Source organism: Mustela putorius, unplaced genomic scaffold, assembly GCF_011764305.1.
Source record: "Mustela putorius furo isolate JIRA1106 unplaced genomic scaffold, ASM1176430v1.1 tig00000228_pilon_pilon_pilon, whole genome shotgun sequence".
Taxonomy (NCBI): Eukaryota; Metazoa; Chordata; class Mammalia; order Carnivora; family Mustelidae; genus Mustela; species Mustela putorius.
The window spans coordinates 6,047,627-6,073,214 of NW_025421322.1; the positions used below are offsets into that span (position 1 = coordinate 6,047,627).

The window sequence follows — 25,588 nt, forward strand, 5'->3', positions numbered from 1 at the left end:
GCTCCCTGCCGAGCGAGGATCCCAATGTGGGACTCCATCCCAGGACCCTAGGATCATGACCTGAGCTGAAGGCAGCTGCTTAACCAACTGAGCCACCCAGGTGCCCCTCTTGTTGGAATTTGTAGAGAGGTTAGTGCCGTAAAAAAGTCTGTTAACAGAAGGTCCAGCCATGGTCTCTCCTCTTAATACATGTCATCGGGTCTGAGAACTGTCCCTAATTCACTGCTCCCATTCTTTGCCAATGAAAGCAATGACCCAGGTCTGCACTCAGTCTCCCTAATTGAAGACCACAAAAGTTCAGGGAACTGCATCGAAGGACAAGGAGCCTGTATCTCCAAGCTGACTGATGATGACTGAGAGTACAGGCTGACTGTATTCAAACAACAAATAAGCGGTCACCACACACATCTATTCCACTTGTGATTTATCAAGGGCCTGCAGGCCAGGCACAGAGCTGGGCACCATGCCAGGTGCCAAGCCCACAAAGATGAAACAGACTACTAGCGGAAGGTCTGAGATTCGTAAACAATGTAATTAGGAAAAAAAGTAATTTAGAAAGAAATGCACATTTACCTTCCATTTGGGAGTAATTAGTTCTGGGAAAATTGGAGGCAGGAAGGTCCAAAATAAGACAAAATAGTGCAGGTCTTCAAATTTTCTGCTTTATTTTGATTTGAAAAGACCTGTCGCTGTTTTTCATTTCTCCAGTTTGGTCAGGCTTTCATCCATTCACATTTTGGGGGGCGGGGGTGTGTGTCTCCGATTAGAGGTTTAAGAAACACTTCGGTCTATCTAAATAGTGGGGATATTTAGAATGGAATCACTTTTCCAAGATAAATTTCTAGGGCTCTGTAATTTAAATTTTTTAAAAGATTTTATTTATTTATTTGACAGTGAGCGCGAGAGAGGGAACACAAGCAGGGGGAGTGGGAGAGGAAAAAGCAGGCTGGTCAAAGAGCAGGGAGCCCGATGGGGGGCTCAACTCCAATTCACTAGGATCATGACCTGAGTCGAAGGCAGACGCTTAATGGACAGAGCCCCCCAGGCGCCCCTCAAATTTTCTTGAAGCTGTGAATTTAAGAATTGTTTCATTAAGAAGTCTACCATTTGCAAGATACAAATAATGGCCTTCTATCTTAAAAACCATAAAGCACTATGTCAAGGAAGGGGAACGGGTCATATCTCATGTTTTTCTCTTTTTTTCCAATCTAACCATAGAAGTATTTGTCCACGATTTTATGATTTTTTTTTTCTAAATATTTTAGTGGCTACAGAGCATTACCTGTGGGTCTGCTATCATTGACTTAGATTTAGGTTACATGTAGGTCGTTCCCATAGTTCTCACTGTTATAAAATCATGCTTTTATAAAAAAAACTTTCAAGATTTTTAAAAAAGATTTTATTTATTTGACAGAGAGAGAGAAATCACAAGTAGACAGAGAGGCAGGCAGAGAGAGAAGGGGAAGCAGGCTGAGCAGAGAGCCTGATGCGGGGCTCCATCCCAGGACCTTGAGATCATGACCTGAGCAGAGGCTTAACCCACTGAGCCACCCAGGCACCCCCTTTCAAGATTTTTAGATCACTTCCTAGAATTAATTTCTGTAAGTGGAATTTGCTCGATTAAAATGTGTGGATATTTTTAAGAATTTCATTACTCAATAATTATACATTTAGACAGAAAAAAAGACAAATACCCTTTCTGTAATTCTTTCCTAGCATTTTCAGCAGAATTTTTACAGTTTGTTGCATAAAATCCTAGATGTGTTTCTAGGTATTATATCACATATGAATGTTATGTATTTGAGAGTTTTAAAATTTTTCATTTTTTTCTATATAAATGATTTTATACATGTTGTTACATGAGTTTTCGATTATTTCATGTCAATATAGAACACTTTTTTTTAAATAGTTGCACAGTATTCTACAGTATGAATATGTGTGTGGCTAAGGGATGAGTTCATAGAGGTGGGGCAAAGGCTATGCATACTGAAATCTTACTTTGTTGCCCCCAAAATACTTCTTTTATTTATATTCTAATTTATAATGTTTGAATATACCCAATTCTGTCTACCCTCAAGCAATGGATCTTATCAGTCTTCACAATTTTTGCTAACATGAAAAATTTTATCTATTCTCTTACTTTACATGTCTTTAATTCTATTTATTTTTAAAGATTTTATTTATTTGGGAGAGAGCACAAGGAGGGGAGGGGCAGAAGGAGAGGGAGAAGCACACTCCCACTGAGCAGAGAGCCCAACATGGGGCTTGATCCCAGGACCCTGACATCGTGACCTGAGCTGAAATCATACGCTTAAGTGAATGAGCCACCCATGCACGCCTCATATATTTAAAAGCTACTTGTATTTTTTTTTCCCCTGGTGGACTATTAATGCTCTTTGCCTATTATTCTATGTTGTGGTTGGCCTCTTAAAAAAAAATAAAAGCTTTGTTGGGGTATAATTGATACACAAAGAACTGCATATATTTTATGTAACATTTGTACATATCTTAATGTACAATTCAGTGAGTTTGGACATATGCAAACACCTGTGATACTCTCACTATAATCAAGATAATAGACATATGTAACACCTCCTCTAGGCTTTTGTGTGCCTGTGTGTGTGTGTATGGTAAGAACACAACATCAGATTTACCTTCTCAACAAGTGTTGAAGTGCATAATACCATATTGTTAACTATGGGGACTATGTTGTATAGCAGATCTCTAGAATTTATTCATTTAGTATAACTGAAACTTTAAACCCATCGTGTAGCAACTCCCCATTTTCCCCTCTCCCCAGCTGCTGGTACCAATATTGCATTCTCTAATTCTTCTTCTTTTTTTTTTTGTATTCTCTTCTTCTGTGAACTTGGTCACTTTAGAACCTTCATATAAGTGAAGTCATGGGGTATTTTTCTTTCTGTATCTGGCTTATTTGACCTAGTGGAATATCCTCCAGGTTTATCCATGTTGTTGAAAATGGTAGAATTTCCGTTTTTTAAGGTGAGATAATATTCCCTTGTATGTATACACCACATTTTTCTTTATTCATTCCTCTGTCAATGGACACTTGGTTGTTTGTATATCTTGGCTATTGTGAATAGCCACATGATGAACGGTGAAGTAAAGATAATCTCATTGAGATCCTGATGTCAGTTCTTTTTGATAATATACCCAGAAGTTAGATTACTAGATCACATGGTACTCTTGGTCTTTTCCTACGAATTGTAAGAGCTATGTATGTATCCAGAGATTAGCCTGTTGTCTACCACTTTGTCATATGTCTTTTGACTATGTTGCGTTTTTGGCTTTGCAGAGATTTTTAATTTTTAGGTAGTTGAATTCATGTGTTTTCTTTTCTTTTTCTTAAGATTGTATTTATTTATTTGACAGAGAGAGAGCACAAGCAGGGGAAGTGGCAGGCAGGGGGAGAAGCAAGCTCCCCACTGAGCAGGGAGCCAGAGGACATTGGGTTCAATCCCAGAACCCTGGGATCATGACCTGAGCTGAAGCCAGATGCTTAACCAACGGAACAACCCAGGCATCCCTCTCATCTGTTTTCTTAAATGGCTTCTAGGTTTTACGCCTTACTTAGGAAGGCTTTCGCTTTTTTAAGTTCCACACAAACAATCCCTCCCCTCCCCCAACACTAGTTTTTTCCAAATTTTATTTTGCCATTCTGTGACTTACAATTTCACATTTCCACTGAAAGCTTTGATCCATGTGGAATTTACTTGGTGAAGAAATGAAGTAGGGTTCTTACTTGATTGCTTTTCTGGATGGCCACCCTACTGTGTCAATACCACTTACTGAGTAACACAAACTTTCCCCCCCTTCATTTAAAATCCAGCTTTTACCATATATTAAATATCTGTATGTTTTGGGACTGTTTCTTCACTCTTCATTCTGTTCCGCTGACCAAAACATTTATGCTTCAAAAGCGATTATGTACCTATTTATTTATTTATCTCTATAAAATATTTTCATATCTGAAGTGCTGGGCCATCTCATTATTCTTCTTTTAAAATATCTTCCTGGTTATTCCCTTCCCCCCTTTTTTTCTTTTCATTTTCAATATAAACTTTAGAGTCAGCTTCTGTAGTTCTCAAGAAATCCTGATTTGGAAATGGAAAGAAAAAAGGGAATGTATTAAAATTTAGGGACAACTTTGGTATAGAATTGATATTTTATGAGTTATTTTTTAATTAATTTTGTATCCTTTATTAACTTTACTTTTATTGTTAATATCGTATTTTCCTATTGAAGAGCAGAGTATGTCTTGCTTCATTTATTTAAATCTTTGATGTTTCTCATCAAAGATTTGCACCTCTGTTATTAAGTTTACTGAAAAAAAATTAAGTTTTCTCAAAAGTATGTTAACTTTTTGGTACTGTTGTAAGTGGAGTCTTTTCTTCCTTCATGTTTTAACTGGCTATTTTGATATAGGAAAGATACTGATTTTTATTTTATTTATTTATTTATTTATTTTTTAGATACTGATTTTTAAATGTTAGTTTGTATCCAGCTGCCTTATTTTATTGCGATTCTCTTGGATATCAGTCATGAGGTCATAGTGTGTGCAAATTATGTTTATTGATCTCTCCCAATTTGTATACCTTTTATTCCACTCCCATGTCTAAGTGTATCAATCTATCACTATAGAACAATGTTAGCTAATACTAATAGGTGTGAGAGTGGACATCCTTGTCTAATGTCTGCAGGGTTTCAGCATTGAATATGATGTAGTCTTTGAAAAGCTCTTGGTTTTATGGGATCTTGTACTTGCCTATACATCTGAACACTTCTGTTCTATTATCTGTCTGTCCATTCATCTCCCTTTCCCCTCTAAGTCTCAGATTATCTATTAAGTAATTATGTTATCTATAAAAAATGATTTATTCCCCTCCTTTTCAGTATTTCAGATTTCTTAAATCTTTCTCTTATTGCATTGCTCAGGATGTCAAGTATGATGTTGAAAAATAAGTAGCAGAGGACATTCTGGAAGTGGTTTTAATGTCTTACTTTTAAGAATAATGGTACTGTAGGTTTCTTGGCTCTCAAAAATACTTTCCATATTGTTATTCTCTTACTATAGAGATAGCCATTAATACATTTCCTAATTGTTTTTGGAGCAGCCTTACATCCTTGGGATAAGTCTTGTGTGGTCACAGTGTAAAAATAGTGATAGGTTCAGTTCATGAATATTATTTTGGAGGATTTCATAGATATATTCACCCCAGTCCCACTGCTGACTAGAATTATGACCTTTGTGACTTTGGGTAAGTAACTTAGTCACACTCTGCCTCAGTTTCTCCTCCTTAAAACAGGAATAATAGTAAGAGATCTTGCCTCCCAGCATTGGGATGAAGTCTCTAAGTCCAGAGTACGTGGTAAACACTCAGTAAATGTCAGCTGTCCTTACATCGTCATTGTAACTGATTCTGTTCGCTTGTTTCCTCTGTGTGTGTGTGTGTGTGTGTGTGTGTGTGTGTATGTGTGTCTAGGTTCATGCAGTCTTTCGTGTTTTGATATCCATGTTATGCTAGTTGATTAGAATGAGTTGGGAAGCGTTTCATGTCTTAACTATGCTCTGCTGTAATTCAAACAATGTTGGAATGATCTATTCCTTGAAGGTTGCCTGTGCCTGGTGAAGGTCCTTGACTAAGCTTTTAGTTTCTTGTTGTCTGTTCAGGCTGTCTGCTTGAAGCCAAATTTTAACATTTATATTTTCCAGGAAATCATCAGTTTCTGAGCTCTTCTTTTTCAGTGGGATGTCTTCACATTTCTTACACTTTTTTTGTTAATTAGATTTTACCTCACCTACCATTAGCTTCCCTCCAGCCCCCGCCCTTACGTACACATTCACATCCATATCATACACACACAGAGGATAGCTCATCATTGCCTTTATGGATAATTCGACTAGAAATAAAATGGGGCCACAGGCAACAAGACTTAGGCAGTGGTTCATGTAGATAGAACGGGACCAACAGCTGAAAATGAGGTTTAGTCTCATTTCAGGTAGAACATACATAAGATTTGGCTCAGTTTATGTGGAAGTTAATTCAGATCCTCCAAGAAGCCATCACTAAGATGAGATTAAATAAGCAAGGACTTTATGAAGGGAATGTCTTATCCCAGATCTGAAGAGGGGTAGAGTAGGCAACTGGGTAAGGTAGGGAGAGCCAGGCCCAGAGGCAAGTCTGACCCTGAATTTGGCGGGGTAGAAGCCTCTTGCCTGCTCAGCAGGCTGCGGAAGTTTCCTCAAAGCCTTAGGAATCCTCTAGCTTGTGCCATCTGAGCCGTTCTATAGCACCTAGGCTGGGGTTCATCACTGACAGGGGACAGTCTGTGGGACACCTGGCTTCAGGGGAAGTTGGCAGCTGGGCCCTTGTCAGTTTCTCTAGACTGCGGGAGGTCTGCAGGGTGTACTTGACTGACTATCAGAGAGTAAAACTTCCCAGCAGTGGAATGAATCATTTTGTAAGGTAGAGACTTCTCACTAGAGGTGTTTTTTTTTTTTTTAAAGATTATATTTATTTAATTGACAGACAGAGATCATAAGCAGGCAGAGAGACAGGCAGAGAGAGAGGGAAGCAGGCTCCCTGCCAAGCAGAGAGCCCAATGTAGGGCTCCATCCCAGGACCCTGGGATCATGACCTGAGCCGAAGGCAGAGGCTTTAACCCGCTTTAACCCGCTGAGCCACCCAGGTGCCCCTCACTAGAGGTGTTTCAACAGAAGAATGTTGGGTGCAGGGACGGGATGATTTACATTTGAGAGAGTCTCTGTCTTCCTGTCCCCCATCCCAAGGCTTCTTTTTCTCACTCCTGTTCTTTTCCTCTTCCTCACTCCCTGCTCTTCCCACCCCCACCCCCAATCCTTCTCATCCTATTCCTTTCCTCTTTTTTTCCTCTCTTTTTCTGTCTTTCTCTGCACACACACACACACACACACACGCACACACACACGCACGCGCACGCACATGCGCTCTTGGGGTGTTGTAAACCACTCTTCCTATTCCTTAAGCTTTGTTCACAAATAAAAAATTTGTTTTAATCCTGTAATTAAACACGTCAGCACCCTGCTGCCTTCCCCCTCCAGTCAGACTTCCTTTCTCCCCTCTCTCTCTCCCAGTGTCCGTCTTTTCACTAAGTTCACGAATCCTTCTGATGAGGCACCCACGAGAAACTCCTGGTGGGGCAACTTGGCTGACTCAAGAGCATGTGACTCTTGATCTTGGGGTTGTAAGTTCAAGTCCCATGTTGGGCACAGAGATTACTTAAAACAATATATATTAAAACAACAACAACAACAACAACAACAACAACAAAACAACTTCCTAGAAAGAAGAAATGGCTGGTTTCTCTTGCCAGCTGACTGGCAATGCGATCACTTCCGTCAATCAGGGATGGCTTAATAATTTCAAACCTTAAAATGTTAATGTTCATAGCTAAGGTAGATAGAGTGCTTTACTGTGCCACAGGGAGTAGTCTAAATGTGCTACATGTATTAACTCAATTATTTCTCCAATCAGACCTCTGAGAGTTGATGAGAAAATGGGGCACAGAAACGTTAAGTGATTAGCCCAGTGTGATAGGCAGCAGAGCTGGGATTCGAAGCCCTGTGGTCTCTTTCTGCTTTAGTCTTCATGCTTCCTTCCTTCGAAGGAAGTCCTGATCCCTTTCTCAGGAGATTCCCATGCGCACTCACCTACTTTATCTCACCAGAAACTTGGTAGTTTTTTTTTTTTTTTTTAAGATTTTATTTATTTGTCAGAGAGAGTGAGCGAGAGCGAGCACAGGCAGACGGAGTGGAAGGCAGAGTCAGACGGAGAAGCAGGCTCCCTGCGGAGCAAGGAGCCCGATATGGGACTCGATCCCAGGACGCTGGGATCATGACCTGAGCCTAAGGCAGCTGCTTAACCAACTGAGCCACCCAGGCGTCCCGAAACTTGGTAGTTTTGTGGGTGAAAACTGGCAGTCGTGGGCTGCACGTATTTTAAATTTTTATTTAAAAAAATGCATTTAGTTTAAAATACCTAATAATACTAAAAATGTTTGTGAAAAATAGGGGTGTCCCAAGACCCACTCTCCTCCTTGGATTGTGGTCTCCAGAAGCAACCATACCGAACTTTCCCTTTGTATTCACCTCTGTATGTCTCAGTAATAAACATTGTCATACCATCTATTGACTTCTGACCAAAGAGATTTTTTTTTTCCAGCCAAAATAAAGAAAATAGTGTTATTAATTCTGTTGTCTCTGAAGGAAAGAAAAAGAAAGAAAGAAAGATGAAATTCTTCCATATTTCAGCCCCAGGTGCAGGTCAAGGGGCTGCCCCTGCAGGCAGAGCAGGCCAGGGGCCAGGTCAGTCCTGCCCAGGGCTCCAAGAGGGACCAACCATGGGTTTGGTTCCTCAGGCCTGACTGGGCTGTTTCAGTTTGGGGGAACGAAGGCTCAGGACTAAGGAGAGACAAGGTCAAGGTCAAAGATCTGGACTACTGAGTTCTGGTGTTCTGGCTGCAGCCAGAAGTCAAGGTTCCCATGTGGAAGCCAAGTGCAGCAGAAAGGGCCAGAGGCCAGGTTTACTGAATCCTGGGTTGGCAACCAGAGGGCACTAGGCCACTCAGAACCGATGCTCTGGCAGAGGCTGGGCAGCCTGGCCTTGGGCTCCTCAGCAGGGTCAGGCCACTCTTGGGAGCCCTGCTGTCTAAGCCGGGACTGTCCTGGGCTGCTCTGGGAGGTAAGGCACAGGTGCTGATACCTGGGCTGAGGCTAAGGTTTAGGGGTGCCTGAGATTTGGGGGTGCCTCCTTTGGGGTTCCCTGAGGCAGGTTCCCCCTCAGATTCTCCCAGGCCCTCCTGACCCTCAAGGCTCTACTTCCCACTGGGACCTTCAAAACCGAGGAGACCATGGTCAGGGGGCCTTGAAGGCCAGAACCCCTCAGTGGGACCCAAAGCCGCAGGGAGCAGTTCAGGCCACCGAGGGGGCTGCCGCTGCCACAGAGGAGGACTCCGGTCACCGTAGCCACTTAGGGAGGGTGGGGGCCCAGCCAGGCCTGGTCGCCAGCCCCTGTTCTGGGTCGGAGAGTGTGCCTAGGGGGTGAGTACTGTGGAGAAAGTTCAGGCCGCCTCTACCACAGTCCTCGGCGGCGCCGTGGCAGCCCGCTGTGGGCCCTTCTGAGGCCTGTCCAGGCAGGCAGAGGCCAGTGGCCACGGTGGTGGCCACGGTGGTGGCGGGCCAGGCATAGGAGGAGTGGTCACGGGGCGGGGGCGCCTGCAGGCCTGCGCACATGACGCACATGACGCTGCTGCCGCCCAGCGGGTCCTGTGACCTCCTGTGACCCGGGGCTGTGGTGGTGGCCACGCCTGCGCACAAGTGACGTGCAACACACGGCACCTGGGAGAGTTCTTCTTGGAGCTTGGCCCCCGCGCTGCGTCCCGTGGCTGCTGGAGAAGGGGTGCAGGACTGGAGGTACGTTTGCCAGGCCTCGCCTGTCTTAAAATGTCGTTTCTCTGCCATTGTCCTGGATGGACAGTTTGGTTAGATGCGGAATTCTTTATTCTCAGAATTTCCAAGGCACCGCTTCCATGGTTGCTAGATTCCAAAGAGGCTGACCCTTTGCGTGTGACTTTTTTTTCCCCCTCTCTGGAAGCTTTTAAAATCATCTTCATATCCTTGGTTTTCTAAAGTTTCATGATAAATGCCTTAGTGAGCCCCCCACCCTCCTCCCGCTTTGGTACTAGGTATTCCGTGGACTTTTTGATCTGGACATTCAGGTCCTTCTATTCTGGAGCATTTTCTAATGTTATTTCTGTGATAATCACTTTCTGTTAAGTTCTCTTTTCTCATTACCAGATCATACTATTTTCATACTGGGCCTCTTGGACTGATTTCTCCATTTTGCTCACGTTTCCTCTCCTATTGTCTATTTGTCTTTTTACTCTGCTTTCTGGATTTGCCTTCACCTTCATCATCCAAACTTTCCATAGCATTTTTGACATTTTAGTCATACTTTTTTAAGTTTACAACAGTTCTAGCTTGCTTTCCTTTTTTTCTTTTTTTTTTTGTCTCCTCTTTTTAACACATGAATGCTATAATCTCTTTTTATCACTCTGATATTACATTTATTTTCCTCTGTTTTTTTTTTGTTTGTTTATTTGTTTTTTTTGATTTTTTGTTTTTTTTTTGCAGCCTCTCTGTTACCTGAAACTTCTTGTTTGTGTTTTTGTTGTAGCTTGTTTTTGTGTTGACCTTCATGATTCTTGCCTCTCCATTGAGCTGTTCAGTGGCTCCGTATTTGATGGCTGAGTGCAACATACTCGCTTAATAGCTGGCTGGAAGGTGTATGTTGGAAGTGGAAGGGAGGGGGACAATGGACCAGCTCCTTGACTAGCTCATTTCACTGGGGGATAACCAAGCAGTGCCTTTTCTTTGGGTTACCCCCAGAAGTCAGTATTTCTAGGTCTTTACTCCGGGACCAGTGACTGTTTCCAGAGAAGGACCCTCTCCTTCTTCTTCTTCTTCTTCTTTTTTTTTTTAAATTAACTATTTTATTTATTTATTTGACAGAGAGAGATCATAAGAAGGCAGAGAGGCAGGCAGAAGTGTTGGGGGTGTGAAGCAGGGTCTCTCAGGGTCTCTGCTGAGCAGAGAGCCCGATGTGGGGTTCGATCCCAGGACCCTGAGATCCTGACCTGGGCCGAAGGCAGAGGCTTAACCCACAGAGCCATCCAGGTGTCCCGGACCCTCTCCTTCTTAGTAAGGGGACGGGAGTGGGGTGAGGCGAATCTTATGGTTTATTACGTTGTCTTGTCACATAGGCCCTCTATTTTCATTCAAGGGCCCTATCTCTCTCTGGTGCTTGGTGCCCCCAAACCCAGGGCCTTTTGGGTTCAATATCACCTTCCATCCATGCTGAGATGTCAGAGATGTAGATGCCTGGCCACTGGGGGTTGGAAAAGAGATTTAGGGATGGGGCACCTTACTGTTTCATGTATTTTTATCCAATCTTCTTGTTTTCAGTCACTCCCCACAGGCCTACATTCCAAGATCCCTAATGCTTCCAATTCCTCAAGCTTTCCTATTTGGTACTATATGACTTGCTTCTTATATATCCTTCTGCATGTCTTTAAGCTTCATATACTCTACTATGCTGGGGCAGTTGCCACTCTTCTAGTTTACATCTCTCCCTAATTAATTGATTATCTGGTAGGCCTTTTCTCCCAATTCTTTGATCTTTTTAACTACCATTATAATGGGGTTTTGGATAATGTGTTCAACCTGCCATATTAAACCAAAAGTCTCTTTTTGGGTTTCCTTTTTCTTCGTTTGGTTTTCTACTTCTGGAATATTTATTATCTCCACATTTGTTCCTCTTTGTCCCTGATTATCTATAATCTAGTAGTGACTCTAATTCCTGTCTCTCTTCTGCATTCACTGTGAAAGGCATTCAAGCCTTTCCTTGGTCATTAATACATTTTCAGTTCTCTTTTTGTACTACTAATGCTGTTGTTTTGGTCTTCTCTTTTCTTAGCTCTGCAGTTTCCCTTTCTACTTAATTCTGTTTGCCATCAACTTGTACTTTTGTCTTATTGAATTCATGTTCTTATATTTTAGAGTGGAAAGCAACTTATGGGAATTCTATTCTTTTTCGGGTGGGAGAGGTTAGTTCCGTTTTCTTATGCATACTATGTTCTCTCATTATTTGTTTGATATCCTGTAGTATTTTTTGCCCTATTTCTATGCCATTTATTTTGTTCATGCTTGATATGTTCTATTCATACCTTCTTTTGTTATACTGTAGTTAAAATGAATGGTTTCCTTAGTGTCTTCCCACCATCTGAGCCCTGTCTGCATGCCTTTTTATTTGTTTATTTTTAATATTTTATTTATATTTAGAGAGATTGAGAGAGAGAATGAGCAAGGGGAGGGGTGGAGGGAGAGAAAGAAACAGGAGTCCCACTGAACAGGAGCCTGACCTTGGGGCTCAATCCCAGGACTCCAAGCCAAAAGCAGAAGCCCAACCGACCGAGCCACCCAGGTGCCCCACATGCCCTTTTAAAGCCAGCACCCTTGAAGATGTAGCAGGGTGGGAAAGCTCAGCTTGACCTTGGGTAGCCTATGAATGAATTGGTAAAATGCTCTGTGTGATGTTGACTCTTCCTCTGTAGGAAGGCCTCCTTTTCCTGTGTGTGGGGGGTGCCTTTGGGTTTTAGATCAGCCCCTTCCTTGGCCATGGAGTACTGGGGCCTCTACTTTTGCCGGAGAAAGTCAACCTAGTTGTTTGCATCTCTCATTTCCGTTCTCACTCCGGTCAGTCACTTGGGTTAAAAGAAAAGGATACCAGAAATGTTGGCACCATCGTTAGTAATTCACAGTGGAAAATTGTCATGAACTTCATCTAGAGCTTTTAATGATCTCTGCTCCTTCCCCAGTTTTCCCTCCTTCAGAGAGTCTTACTGAATTTATTTTATTTATCTACCCTTTAGTTTTCAGTTCTGTTAAGTTCGTCTTCACTACTGGGAATATTGAGCATTAGTTCCTTCTTTCACTCCATCTAATCCCTCTGGCTAGGCCAGAGCCTCAGGACAACAAAGTCGGCAGAGAAAGGGTCCAGACAGCTGCCACAATAATCTCAGCAGGTCATAAAAGCCAGCAGGACAAAAGACTGTGCTGACTGGCACTCCAGTGACCTCTTCCTGTCGAAGAAGTCAGGTTGCGCACTGTGCTTGATTGAATTCTGCAGGACACTTTCATTGCGTGGTATTCCAACAGTTGTGGGGGAATCTGTATAATTATGTAAAATGCTCACTTTCCTTAGCTACAAGACGAGAAAGAAGAGTTTTTCATAGAGGGTCAGATAAGATCAAAATGACCACATTGACATTTGTCTTTTCTTCAGAGTTTGAGGTACATTTGCGGTAGTCTGTTACAAGCTTCACAAGTGTTGTAATTAAGCAGCTACGGTTCCTAGAAAGCTTTATGTGTCCTGCAACCCCACCTCTCCTGGCTGGCTTAGCATGAGTTCGGCTAGCATCTGCACCGTATGACTGAAGTCAGAGAATAGAACTAAACGTTTGCATGCAGCGGTGATATACAGTAGAAGAGCTAGGGCAACTCGGATTCACCAACACTTTGCTTATTCACACTGACCCTGTCACGTGGCCGGCAGAGGCCGATTGTCTGCAGAGTCCTAGATGTTTTAGAGCTTCCAGGCTCAAGATGATCCTCCTTGTTCATAATGTGGGTTTGGCCCTGTGATTTCTTTGTCTGTAATATAGCATGCCCTCTTTGAGTTCTCTGGTATGATCCTACTATTACTCATTAAACTTCCATGTGACTTTTCCCATTAGAAAAGCATACTTTGCTGGGGCACGCAGGAGTAGTGCCCGCACAGCCCCCTCTTCGCTTGGTGGAGCCCCACCAAGTTCCGATCGCTCCTCATGTGTTTGGTCACAAGAACATAACCAGTTTGCAGGCTCCTGATCTTTATCTTAGGTATTTCTCCTAGTGCCTCCCTGCTCATCTCTGAAACAACTTATCCTTCTATCAGTGTCCCTTCAGTACAGAATGATTCACTCTTAGCCAACCACAGTTACATGGCTGAAATCATTCTGTGTTTCTTTTCCTCTTCTCTCCCAGACTAGAAAGACCAGTGTCTTTTCATCTCTGCTAAAGACTGATGGTGGAGGTAATGACTTATCTCAAAAGATTTTCCCAAGTTATTATTCACCTGTCCTTGGGCTCCTCTCCATGTTAGGGAGATATTAGTGAGATTGCTCCATAAATTTGTTGCTCTAACTTCTGTCTCCTGTATTGCTCTGGGTCAGGCACACTGGTCCCAGAACCTTCTGTTTCTTCTCTTTAGCACCATCTGTTGGACTGTATGACATGGTATTGTGCTCCTTCACTGGGGAATTTCTGAGATACACACATCGCAGCCCCACTTCTATGTGTTTAAACTGAAATCCCTACACGTTTTTAATGTGTAAGTGGTCAGAGTTACCTATTTTTTTCTTCATAGCTTCTTCATCGTTTCTTAACAAATTCTTCCCAAATCCAAGAGCAGATTAAATATTCATTTACATATTCTCTGACATATTCATACACATATTTTTGTATGTGTGATTGAATACTAAACGGCACTTAAAAATTGTCTGGAACTTGTTGTAATGGCCAAGTAAAGGTCTCCCTACACAGACACACAGACGAATAAAACACCTCATCTGCTTGCCCGGACATTTTTATTGCCAGAGCAATTCTTTCCGTCCCCTTCCTTCCTTCTTCTCTCCATCCCTCTTCCCAGCTCTTCTTCATTTCTCTTCCTTGCTCTTCTTTTCTTTTTCCTTCCTTCTTTTAAATTGTTTTTACATGTATATAATTTTATACACACATAATTTGCATAAATGCACAGTGTGATTGCCTTACAGGTAGTGTTTTTTGTGCTTTTCTTGCTTTCCTTTTCTTGCTGCTTCTTCTGATACGCTTCCCCCTCACCCACATCACACACACCACACCCCTGAAACCACTGTGTTTTTGTAAAGATCCTTGTGTATATATATGTGCATATTCATATTCATTCACATAATGTGTACAACTCTAAGATTAGAGCATCCTTTAAAACTTCAAGCACAGAGGGATACCTGAGTGCCTCTGATAATTTTCCAGAAGATGGAAAAAAAGTAATTGGCTCTTATTTTTCTGATAGTGTTCTCAGAAGCCTATCTAAATTCTAATACGGCAAACCAAAGTTTCACTGGTTTTTATTATTCCCAGCATTTAAATTTTAGGTGATGTTTATCACATAGTAAGGCCTACTTTTTTCCCTATTTTGTTTTAAAGGAGGAACATCCTGTGTAATCAGTGTGTTTAGCATGGACTTTGTATGGGTTTTCTCATTACTTCCGTGTGGAACGTTTATGGGTCTGTAATCTATTTCCGTATCTATTAAGGATAGAGGTGTAGTCTAACGCTTTTACTATTGGGTATTTCTGTTAATTTTGAAGCGTATGAACTAAATCACGTCTTATGTGAGATTACAGTTTGAGTCGGATGTGATACCTATGTGCACAAAGATGGTGGAAGTGAAGACTTGGCACCTAAATTAAAAATAAGGCATAAACTATCGCATGCCTGGAGATCAACAAAAGGCCATGAAATATTAAGGGAGACCCTAAGAAATGATTTTTTTCCCATTAGGTCCGAAATAATCCTTAATTTATCTCTTTACTGAACCATTTCAGTGACCTCCTTCTTGATTTCCTAACACTTCTTTTTGATCCATTTACTGCGGCCCCAGTGATCTTTGTAAAGCATGCATTTGATCAGGTTGTTCCATTGCTCAAGACCCTATCTATCTACGCCATGCACTTAGAAAAAAGTTTAACATTCTTGAATTAAATGACAAATTCTTACATAATCTGGCCTTTGCCCATCTCTGAGGCTTCACCAGACCCTGCTTTCTTCCTTGTTGAGATGTTGCAGTCCAGTTACACACTGCCCTCGATTTAGTTCCTCGGCTGGGAGAAGGTTCATCTGCCTCAGGGACCTTGCACATGCTGTTCCTGCAATGCCCTCCTTCCCTTTTCCTTTTCTTCCATCTGACTGATGTCTCCCCCCCCCCCCCCAGAGAAAGAGAGAGGAAGGTTGGGATGAGGAGGGAGAGAAAGAGGGACAGAGTGAATCCTTTTTTTTTTTTGGGTTAAGATTTTATTTATTTATTTGAGAGAGAGAGTGTAAGATCGCGAGCATGATCATGAGGGGCGGTGTGCAGAGAGAGAGGGAGAAGCAGACTCCCCACTGAGCAGCAAGTCCAACAACCAATGGCTGGATCCCAGGACACTGAGATCATGCCCTGAGCCAAGATCAGTCGGACACTTAACTGACTGAGCCGCCCAGGCACCCCAGAATCTCAGTTCCCCAGTAACCCAATCCTAAACAGTCCATCTCAATCTAAACAAAGGTCTGTGTTAGTCTGCACTTTCTGAGATGGGATTAAACATGCAAGGATTTCTTTAGGGCAACCACCTGTGAGAACACACGGGGAGGGAGCTGGCAGCGATGGGGAGGGCTGTCAGATGCCCCCAAGCAAATACGGCCCCCAGCAAAGGAGAGAGGGAAGGAATGTGGCGTGGAAGCCTACAAGACTCCCCTGCATTCTAAGGAAGTTCGGGCGCGGCCAGGAAGTCTTCTCGCCAAAGTCCACCATAAGAGGAATCCCTTGCCTTCCAGGACCGGGCCTGTTCTGGAAGTCCTGCCCTGTGCAAGGATTGGCTAGGAGCAGCCCATGAGAAAGCATGGCCCCCACACGAATGTCATGGTAGATTTCGGAGCTGGCGGTGGGCTCCTTGGTCCTTGTGCTTTCTCTGGGTGGAGGACTGTGAAGTGTTTGTGGCCACCACAGGACCCACATGACAGATTCTCTCACGGCACCCTCTGCTTTTGCGTCATTCAACTTTGTCACACCTGCAGTGATGTGTTCATCTGCAAAAGCTTCCCCAGGGCGAAGACTGCGTCTGGGGTTCATCACCGGGTCCCAGTAGTCAGAGCAGTACCAGCCCGTAGTTGGCACTCAGCTAAGCCTGTCAGTCAGTCAATGTGGTCTTCCTTGCAGGGTTTGTAAATAGAAGCACCTCTGTGTAGGAAACACATGCCTTCCGCAGTCCAATTTTCTGTTGCATCTTATACCTGTTCTCCTGTATCTAAGGACTGGAGCCTAATTGCGGAAAAAGGACCTCAACTGTGAGTACCAGGATTAGATTTTTGTTGGCTTTTAGTGGAAGCTCTGGTGACAAGATTACTGGTTAGAAGTCAGGAAAGACAGAAGGAAGGAAGAAATAGCTGATATTTTCTTACTTGGTTGGTGCTGTGTCCCCTGTTCCTGGGTCAGTGCCTGTTACACAAAAGGAGCTCAATAAAGGTCTGTTCAGTGAATTGAGGGAGAAATTAAGGTCAGGGGAATGGGTGGAGGAGGGAACTTTTTTGCCCAAGACGGATATAATTTTCACTTTCTCCTCAAATAGAAGAGTGTTTATCTGTCCAGAAAGCACTACAAATTAACCAGTAGTGTATATGTTTTCCTGTAACTTGTCCTCTAATCATTTTGATGTTAGTAGAGACACCTGTGCAGTCCTAGGGAAGGGCTAGGATCTTTCTGGACCTCAGTTTCCCCATTTGTAAAACGAGAAGTTTGGAGTGGGTAATGATGACGATCTCTTTCAGCACTTACATGCTGCGACTCTCTTCATAAATGTGGAAACAAGTTTTACCTCAGGCCATCGGCAGTCCTTACAAATACATAGATGCGTAGATTATATCTAGTTCTGAGTGGTTTTAGAACAAATTGCTTAAAATATGAGATGCTTTTAAAAATGTCATTTCTCTTCTAAGTAGACCTTTTGGTTAGAAACTGGGATAGTTCACAGGGCGGAAATCTATTCTGAAAGGAATCAGGGAGCTTTTCCGTTTGGGTGAGGAGGGAAAGGTGCACAGTAGCAGGCTCATGCTTTGGAGTGATGAGTCAGATAAACGTTTCTGTGACCCGCTTTTATGTGTGAAGTGGAGAAGAGGAAATCAAGAAATCTGGATGCCACAAAGAGGAAAAGGCCCAACTTACTAGTTCTCTCAAGCTAATTCTGTCAGTCCAGTACTGCTCTATCAGCTAGATGGTCTTTTCTTCCATTTAATATTCAGTTGCATAAACAATATTAGATAAAATCTACTAAATAGAGACATCACTCACAGTTTCATCTGAAAGTGTTGTTTTTATTTTTCTAATTCTTAACCTTATTTATTTACTTATTGACTCACATGCTTATTTGTGAAACACTTTTTTTTTTTTTTAAAGATTTTATTTATTTGAGAGAGAGAGCATACTCCCACACGAGCAAGAGGCAGGGGCAGGGGGAGGATTGAGCAGGGATGCCGATGCAGGATTCCATACCAGAACTCTGGGATCATAACCTGAGCCAAAGACAGGCGCTTAACAGACTGAGCCACCCTGGTGCCCCTAAGCACTGTTGATACAATAGTCATCAGTAGTCAAGTACTCAGCAGAATGTCCCTCCATTTGCATGTGTCTGAGGTTTTCCCCAGGATTAGCCTGGAGTTACGGATTTTAGGGAAGACTACCACTGACGTGGAGTGTCCTCCTCACATCGTGACATCACTGGTGATGTCATCCTTCATCATTTGCTTAAATAGTAGCTGACAGATTTCTCCACTGTAAAGTTACTGTTGTTCTCTTTCCAAATAATTCAATCAGTTTTTACTATATTTTTCTAGAACTGTTTCTATTTTCTCTAAGTTTTCAAACATATTAGCATTAAAGAATTCAGAAATTCTTACATGAACTGCATCTGAAATTATGTCTTCTTTTCCTCCCTAACATTTGATTATTCTTGCCAGTTTTTAGTTTTCTTTGTCATTTCAAAGAACTTTTTTTAAAAAAGGATTTTATTTATTTATTTGATAGAGAGAGAGCACCTGTAGGCAGAGCAGCAGGCAGAGGGAGAGGCAGAAGCAGGCTGTCCACCAAGCAGGGAGCCCAAAGCGGGGCTCGATCCCAGGACCGTGGAATTATGACCTGAGCTGAAGGCAGACACTTAACGGACTGAGCCACCCGGCACCCCAAAGAACTGACTTTTGATTAAAATTGTCTATTGTCATATCTTCATTAATTTGTTTTATCTTTAGTAAATCCTTTTTTCTTTCTTTGGAGTAGTTCTATTTTTTTTTTTTTTAAAGATTTTATTTTATTTTTTTGGGAGAGAGAGAATGTGAACAGCGGAAGGGGAAGGACAGAGGCAGAGGGAGAAGCAGACTCCCTGATGAGCAGAGAGCCTGATGTGGGACTCGATCCCTGAACCTTGAGATCATGACATAGCTGAAGGCAGCCGTTTAGCTGACTGAGCCACACATGTGCCCTATTACTTTTTTTCTAATATTGTGTATACTTAACTCTTTGGCTTTTAGCTTTCATTAATTTCTGATAAAAGCGTTCAAAGATATAAAATGCGTTTTATCTTTACGTGCTAATTTATGTATATCCCACAATGTGTAAGGTGTATTTTATAATTTAATTTTGATTTTTAAGAATTTCTCTTAAGAACTATTTTGTGACCTGTGACTATTTGGAAGAGTGTTTTGAAATTTCTGTTTACGGAGTGTTTAAAATCCACCTTTTTTTGTTAATTTACAATTTAATTATGTGTGGACAGAGAATTTAGTTTGTATTATAAGAATCCTTTTAAATAGGTGATCTTGTTTAATGGCCTGATACAGTGTCAATTTTCTTACGTATCATGAAAGCTTAAAAAAAATATGGTTTCTTTCGTAGTATTAATATTCAGTTTAAAAGTATCTATCTATTAAAGGCAGAGTTAATTCATTTTCACTGTTGCAATTTGCTGATATGTAAGCTCTTATTTTTCCTGTATTATATCATCATTTTTATTCTTTTTTTTCGTTGAAGGATATTTCTTTTTCTGTTATTTTTCTCTAGTGATTTTCTAGAGTAGTGGTTCTTAAACATTTAATTCTCAGAATCCCTTTACACTCTTAAATTATTGAAGTCCCTGAAAAGCTTGTGTTAGTGTGGATTTTAGATAGATAAATAGATACTAAGATTTGCCATATTAGAAATTAAAGATGAGCAATTTAAAAAATATATTTATACCTTAATTAAAATAATAATTATAAACCTACTACATACTAACATAAAGTGAAAAATTAAATTTTCTGAAACAAAAGAATTTAGTGAGAAGAGTGGTCCTGTTTTACACTGTATAGTTCTCTTTAATTCTTGGCTTAATAGATGAAGGCTGGATTCTCATCTGCTTCATTCAGTTTGTTGCAAAATGTTGTTTCGGTTGAAGTGTATGAAGGAAGTCCTACTTCACACTGATAGTTGGAAAAAGAAAAAACATTTTTATAGCCTTTTCAGATAATTGTAGATATTCTTTGATATGGCCTCAAAATTAGACAAGTGATCGTTTCTTAAAGGTTCGTTGCAGTGTGGAAACCAAAATCATGCAGTGAACTTTCTGTACTCTCTGTTACATTAAAATTCCTGGATCTGCCTTGCACTTTGAATAGATATTTTACCTGTGTATGATTTCGTCGTGTCAAGCATTGGCATTTGGAAATAGTGGTTGACTTAGTTATTCAGAACTTGCAAATGTTAACATGTTTGATGATACATTAACAGAAAAAATCACATCTATTAATATCGCCATTGATCTCTTTGGAAATCCTTAACTATTAGGAAGAGATCAATAGGGGTGGAGGCAGGTTTTCAAAAATTGTAATTTTGGTTTGAAGCTCAAATTTTGCCATTGGCAACAAATACTGCCGGTTGTTTTCCTTGAAGTGACAGAGTCACACCTGGTTTCTTTTTGAGAAAATGTCAGCCAAACACACAAGTCTGAAAGCCTAGTCTGTTAGTCTGCCTTTAATGTGAAAATTAAGTGGTTGGAAAAAAAGTAGCTAGTTCAGCTTCTACTCAAACAATTGCACAAATGTTTTTCCTCGAGGCAGTCATTGTTCTTCAGTAGGCAGAAGTGCCTTGTTGGTACTGCCCACTTTGACACAGAATATTAGGAAGATGTGTATCCAGAGTTTGAAATTAATAAAATTAGTATTTTATACTGCTTCGTCAAGGACATTCCCAAGTAGTACTTTTTGTTTGTTTATTTGCTCAGTTTGTTTTTATTATATGTGTTGTTGGTGAGAACACAGTGACTCAAGGACAGCTTTATGTCACTGCCTTGATTGATGCCAGGAGTAAAAACTTTCACCCACATTTAGCTTTGTACCATCAGTGCAAATGTCAACAGAGTGAATAAGACAAGTAATGTTGTATTATTATGAAAATGATTTTGATCTCTTGGACCCCTGAATTATCTAAGAGACCCCAGGGGTCTGCAGACCCTATTATGCAAACTGCTGTTCTAAAATTTCTACATCCTGTGTTTATCCTGGTAATTGCAATTACGGAAGTTTTTAATAAACATATTTAAAGTTATATTTTCTATCAATATCAAGAATTCATCATTCATTATCCATTACTCTTCTTCCATACAAAGCAAAATTTTCTTTGTCTTTTTATTTGAAGATTTTATTTATTTGAAAGAAAGAGAGAGTGTACACAAGCATGGGGAGGCAGAGGGAGAGGGAGAAGCAGGGAGCCCAGTGTGGGCTTCGATCCCAGGACCCTGAGATCATGACCTGAGCCGAAGGCCCCTGCTTAACCAACTGAGACACCCAGGCTTGCCTAAAGTATGATTTTCAGTATACTTTTAAAATAGCCACTCTCTTAGGCTCAGATATTATATTTGAATTTGGTTTAACTTTTTTTTTTCTTGGTGAGCAAAATGAATACTACCTCTAATAATCCAAAGTGATGAATTAAAATGAGAGTTTTCTCATCACAAAAATGTTTTTTCTCAGATAAACTTAAAAAAAAAAAGTTTTAATTTAAATTCCAGTTGGTTAACATACAGTGTAATAATTAGTTTCAAGTGTATGATATGATTCATCACTTCCATACATCATTTGGTATTATTCTTAACAATCCTTTCTTAGTGGCATAAATTTCATTTCTGTGATCTGAAATTATTTACAATGAATTTAACATTTTATTATTATTATTATTATTTTTAAATTTTCTCATTGCTCTGTCACTTTTCTTTTCTGCCCATGAATGCCTTTTTAAAATTTAAATTGAGGAGAAGTAACTTTCTTCAAAAGGGATGTCTGAGTAGAATAGGTTTTGGATCCTCTCATGACCAAACATGTCTTTATTTTGCCGACGTCACACAGAATTGGTCTTTTGCTGTGTTCATAGTTCCACGTTCAGATTCCTGTCTCTTCTCTAGTCTTACAGAATATAGTAATGCAGACAAAAAGTTGACCGGTTGACTGTTGTTTTTTTTGAAAGTTACTTAGTTCTTTTTCCATTTGTAGCATTTTCCATTTAATCTTTAATAAAGAGGTTTTGGAGGATATAGGATAGATGTATGTCTTTTTATCATCCTTTCCAGCACTTTGGAGCCTTTCATTCTTAAGACTCAAGTTTTTCTTCAGCTGGAGAACATTTTCTTCTATTATTTCTCTGATTATTTATTTTTCCTTTTCATCATCTTCATTGCTTTCTTCTGTCACTCTTGTTAATTGAACATTATACCTTCCGTATGCCTTTTAACTATGTCTCATAGCTTCCTTTTTTTCTTTAAAAATGGGCAAAATTCCTCGCTTTGATCTCTCAGGTTATTAATTTTTTTGCTCTTTTGAATTTAATCTTATACAATTTTTTTTTGATTTATGAAATTATGTATCTTGTTTTGTGGTTATTTTATTTTCATAGTAACCCACGTTTGCTTTGTAGATGTTAAATAACCTTTTTTTTAAAACATTATTTTTTGTATCCAGCATTAATTATTTTCCTCATCAATAAGCTGTTTTATTCATTTTAAGGTTCTCTTTTACCCATGTCAGCTTTCCTTAAATATCTGGTCATTTTTAGTTCTATTAAAAATGAAGAGTTTGGGGGTGCCTGGGTGGCTCAGTGGGTTAAAGCCTCTGCCTTCGGCTCAGGTCATGATCTCAGGGTCCTGGGATCGAGCCCCACATCGGGCTCTCTGCTCAGCGGGGAGCCTGCTTCCCTCTCTCTCTCTGCCTGCCTCTCTGCCTACTTGTGATCTCTCTCTGTCAAATAAATAAATAAAATCTTAAAATAAGTGAAGAGTTTGACTCCTCATCTGTCATAGCTGGTAAGGTTTGTTAGCTGAGTGGAGTGCACTCTTCCCGGGCTGGGCTGTTTTCTTTAGTGGCAGGAGTGGCCACAGGTGCTGAGGGCACCTGGAAGATTACTTCGGACATGCACAAGTGAAGTCCAAGGGAGTAGGATGGGGATTGAACACATTAGAGGATTTTTTTTTTTTTTTAAGCTGAATTTCTTTTTTTCTTTGTTCGCAGTTGGTAGTTTGAAGTTACTCTAGGCATTTAACCAAGTTATTTCTTTCTCTCTGGTCCTAGGGTCCCTCAAAGCCTGACTCCTTCTATATTTAAGAAGGAAATGCTGGGGTACTTGGGCAGCTCAGTCGGTTAAGAATCCAACTCTTGATTGCAGCTCAGGTCATGACCTCAGGGCTGTGAGTTGGAGCCCTTTGTTGGCCTCCACAGTGGGCATGGAGCCTCCTTAAAGTTCTCTCTCTCCCTTTCCTTTTCTACCCCCTCTCCTGCCTGTTTTGCATGTCCATGCTTGAGCACGTGCTCTCTCTCAAAAAAAAGTGAACGCTGCATCTAGTTCCTCTGGGTACACTGTGTAGGGACTGCCTTGGTCATGGATGCCGAAGACTCTGTATTACAGTTTTCTGGGTACAGTGGGAAAACCAGTTCTCACTTCATATTAACCCCTTTTGCACCAGATTTTGGGTACAGCCTTCTTGATATGGGCTTCTCCTCTATTCCAATCTCTTTTGCTTTCTATCTTCTAGAACTGCACTAAAATTTCTGTTTCCATGTTGGCTATATACGTGATTACTTCTCTCACTTCAGGGAGATCTTTGAGATAGAAGTACACGCATGGAATGATTTGAGATAGAAGTCTGTCCTGCAGCCTTTAAAGAGGCTTTTGTATTTTGTTTTTTCTGCTAGAGATTTGAGCATGGTAAGTTCTTCCAAAGAATTGATTCTCTTTTTAACTTATAAAATTAATTTGGTTTAAAAATGATTTTTCCTTTAAAAACAGTATTTGGGGTTGCTCTCTCAATATAGTGTGTCTAATGTAATTATCTAATTTATATTTCCGTCATCTCGATTATTTAACGTTTCTCACAGGACATTAAAAAACAGACGGCCTCGGGGCACCTGGGTGGCTCAGTGGGTTAAGCCGCTGCCTTCGACTCAGGTCATGATCTCGCGTCCCGGGATGGAGTCCCGCATCGGGCTCTCTGCTCGGCAGGGAGCCTGCTTCCTCCTCTCTCTCTCTGCCTGCCTCTCTGCCTACTTGTGATCTCTCTCTGTCAAATAAAAAAACAAAAAACAAAAAAAAACAGACGGCCTCTAGCTATGTCAAGCTGAAGATGAATAAGGAGGAATTGCTGCCCTTCTTCCCTCCCCACTAATTTATTTGTGTTGGTTGATATGATACACAGCCCGCAGAATGTTTTAGTACCTTGGAATTCTACAAATAATTTAAACATATATTGTCTTTTTTTTCAAGGACTTTATAAACTTCCCCTTTGCACAGTTTCTAATACTCTGAGTTCAAACATCCTCTCATTTACTTCCATGTACGAAATCCATTGTCATATTGGACTCTTATATCCAGTTTGTTTTCCAGCTCCCTCTTTTCAAGTGACTTTTTCTTTTTCTGTTTTTTAAAGATTTTATTTATTTATGAGAGAGACACAGCGAGAGAGGGAACAGAAGCAGGAGGAATGGGAGAGAGAGAAGCAGGCTTCCTGCTGAGCAGAGAGCCCAACTCAAGGGCTCCATCCCGGACCCTGGGACCATGACCTGAGCTGAAGGCGGAAGTTTAATGACTTCTGCCACCCAGGGCGCCACCCAGGCGCCCTGTGACTTTTTTTTTCTGATTGTGAAATTAGAGCATAGTCAAGAATTGGCAGAAAGGAAGGATGCTTAAGAGCTCACACTCTGGGATGCAGGTCTGGTGTAAGCTGACTGCTGTATGACCCTGAGCAGATGACTTAGCACCTCCTGCTCAGTGTGTTCATTTGTGCAAATGGCATCATTACTATGCCTGACTTTAAGGCTTTTGTAAGGAAAAAATGGTTAACCCATGTTGGGGGCTTAGAAAACTCGTATCTGGCATATGGGAGGTGCTTTCTAAGTATGTGTGACTTATCATGGAACACTATTGAAAAGTGTGAAAGTAGAAAGAGGCAAATAAAAACTCAGCTTCGATTACTGTTAACATTTTTTTTTAAATTTTTATTTGCATTTATTCTGTGCAAATTTACTCCCAGGCCATAAGTTTTTGTTTCTTTAGTTTCTTCTGGGATATCTTTTTCTTCTGTGCAACCTCCTCTTCTGGTTTAGGAACAATCTGCTCTTTTTCAGTAAGGATCATCTCAATGTGGCAGGGAGAGCTCATGTATGGGTTAATGCGACCATGAGCCCTGTAAGTCCTACGCCGCATCTTGGGGACTTTGTTCACCTGAATGTGCTCAATGACCAGAGAATGGGCATTTAAACCCTTAAGTTCAGCATTACTCTCTGCGTTTTTAAGCATGTGCAGTAAAAATTCAGCACTCTTCTTGGGCCACCGACCTTGTGTCCAGCCCCACTGTTTGGCCTGGGCACACCTACCAACTCCACCATTGTAGCGACGGAATGGCACACACTGCTTCTGCCAAGTGACGTCTTTCAAATACTTGGTGGCTTTTCAGATATGCATACCCTTGATGGCCTGGGCAGTTTCACGTGTGTCCTTACAGTGAACACAGAGATTTGAACCTCTTGACTTGCATGATTTCATAGGGTTTTCTGGGTCAAGCGAATAGCGAACCATTTTCAGAGGTCACCCCAGGCCGCTGAGAGGAAGAGTACTGTTAACATTTTGAA

General features: G+C 41.1%; 1 protein-coding gene and 1 pseudogene across 3 annotated transcripts in view; one reads left to right on the forward strand and one right to left on the reverse strand.

The window, feature by feature from the left end:
• Positions 1-25,588, forward strand: part of GRHL2 (grainyhead like transcription factor 2) — a 161,496-nt gene that overhangs the window by 14,868 nt on the left and 121,040 nt on the right. The window lies entirely within an intron of this gene.
• LOC106007451 lies at positions 24,953-25,550 on the reverse strand (annotated as a pseudogene).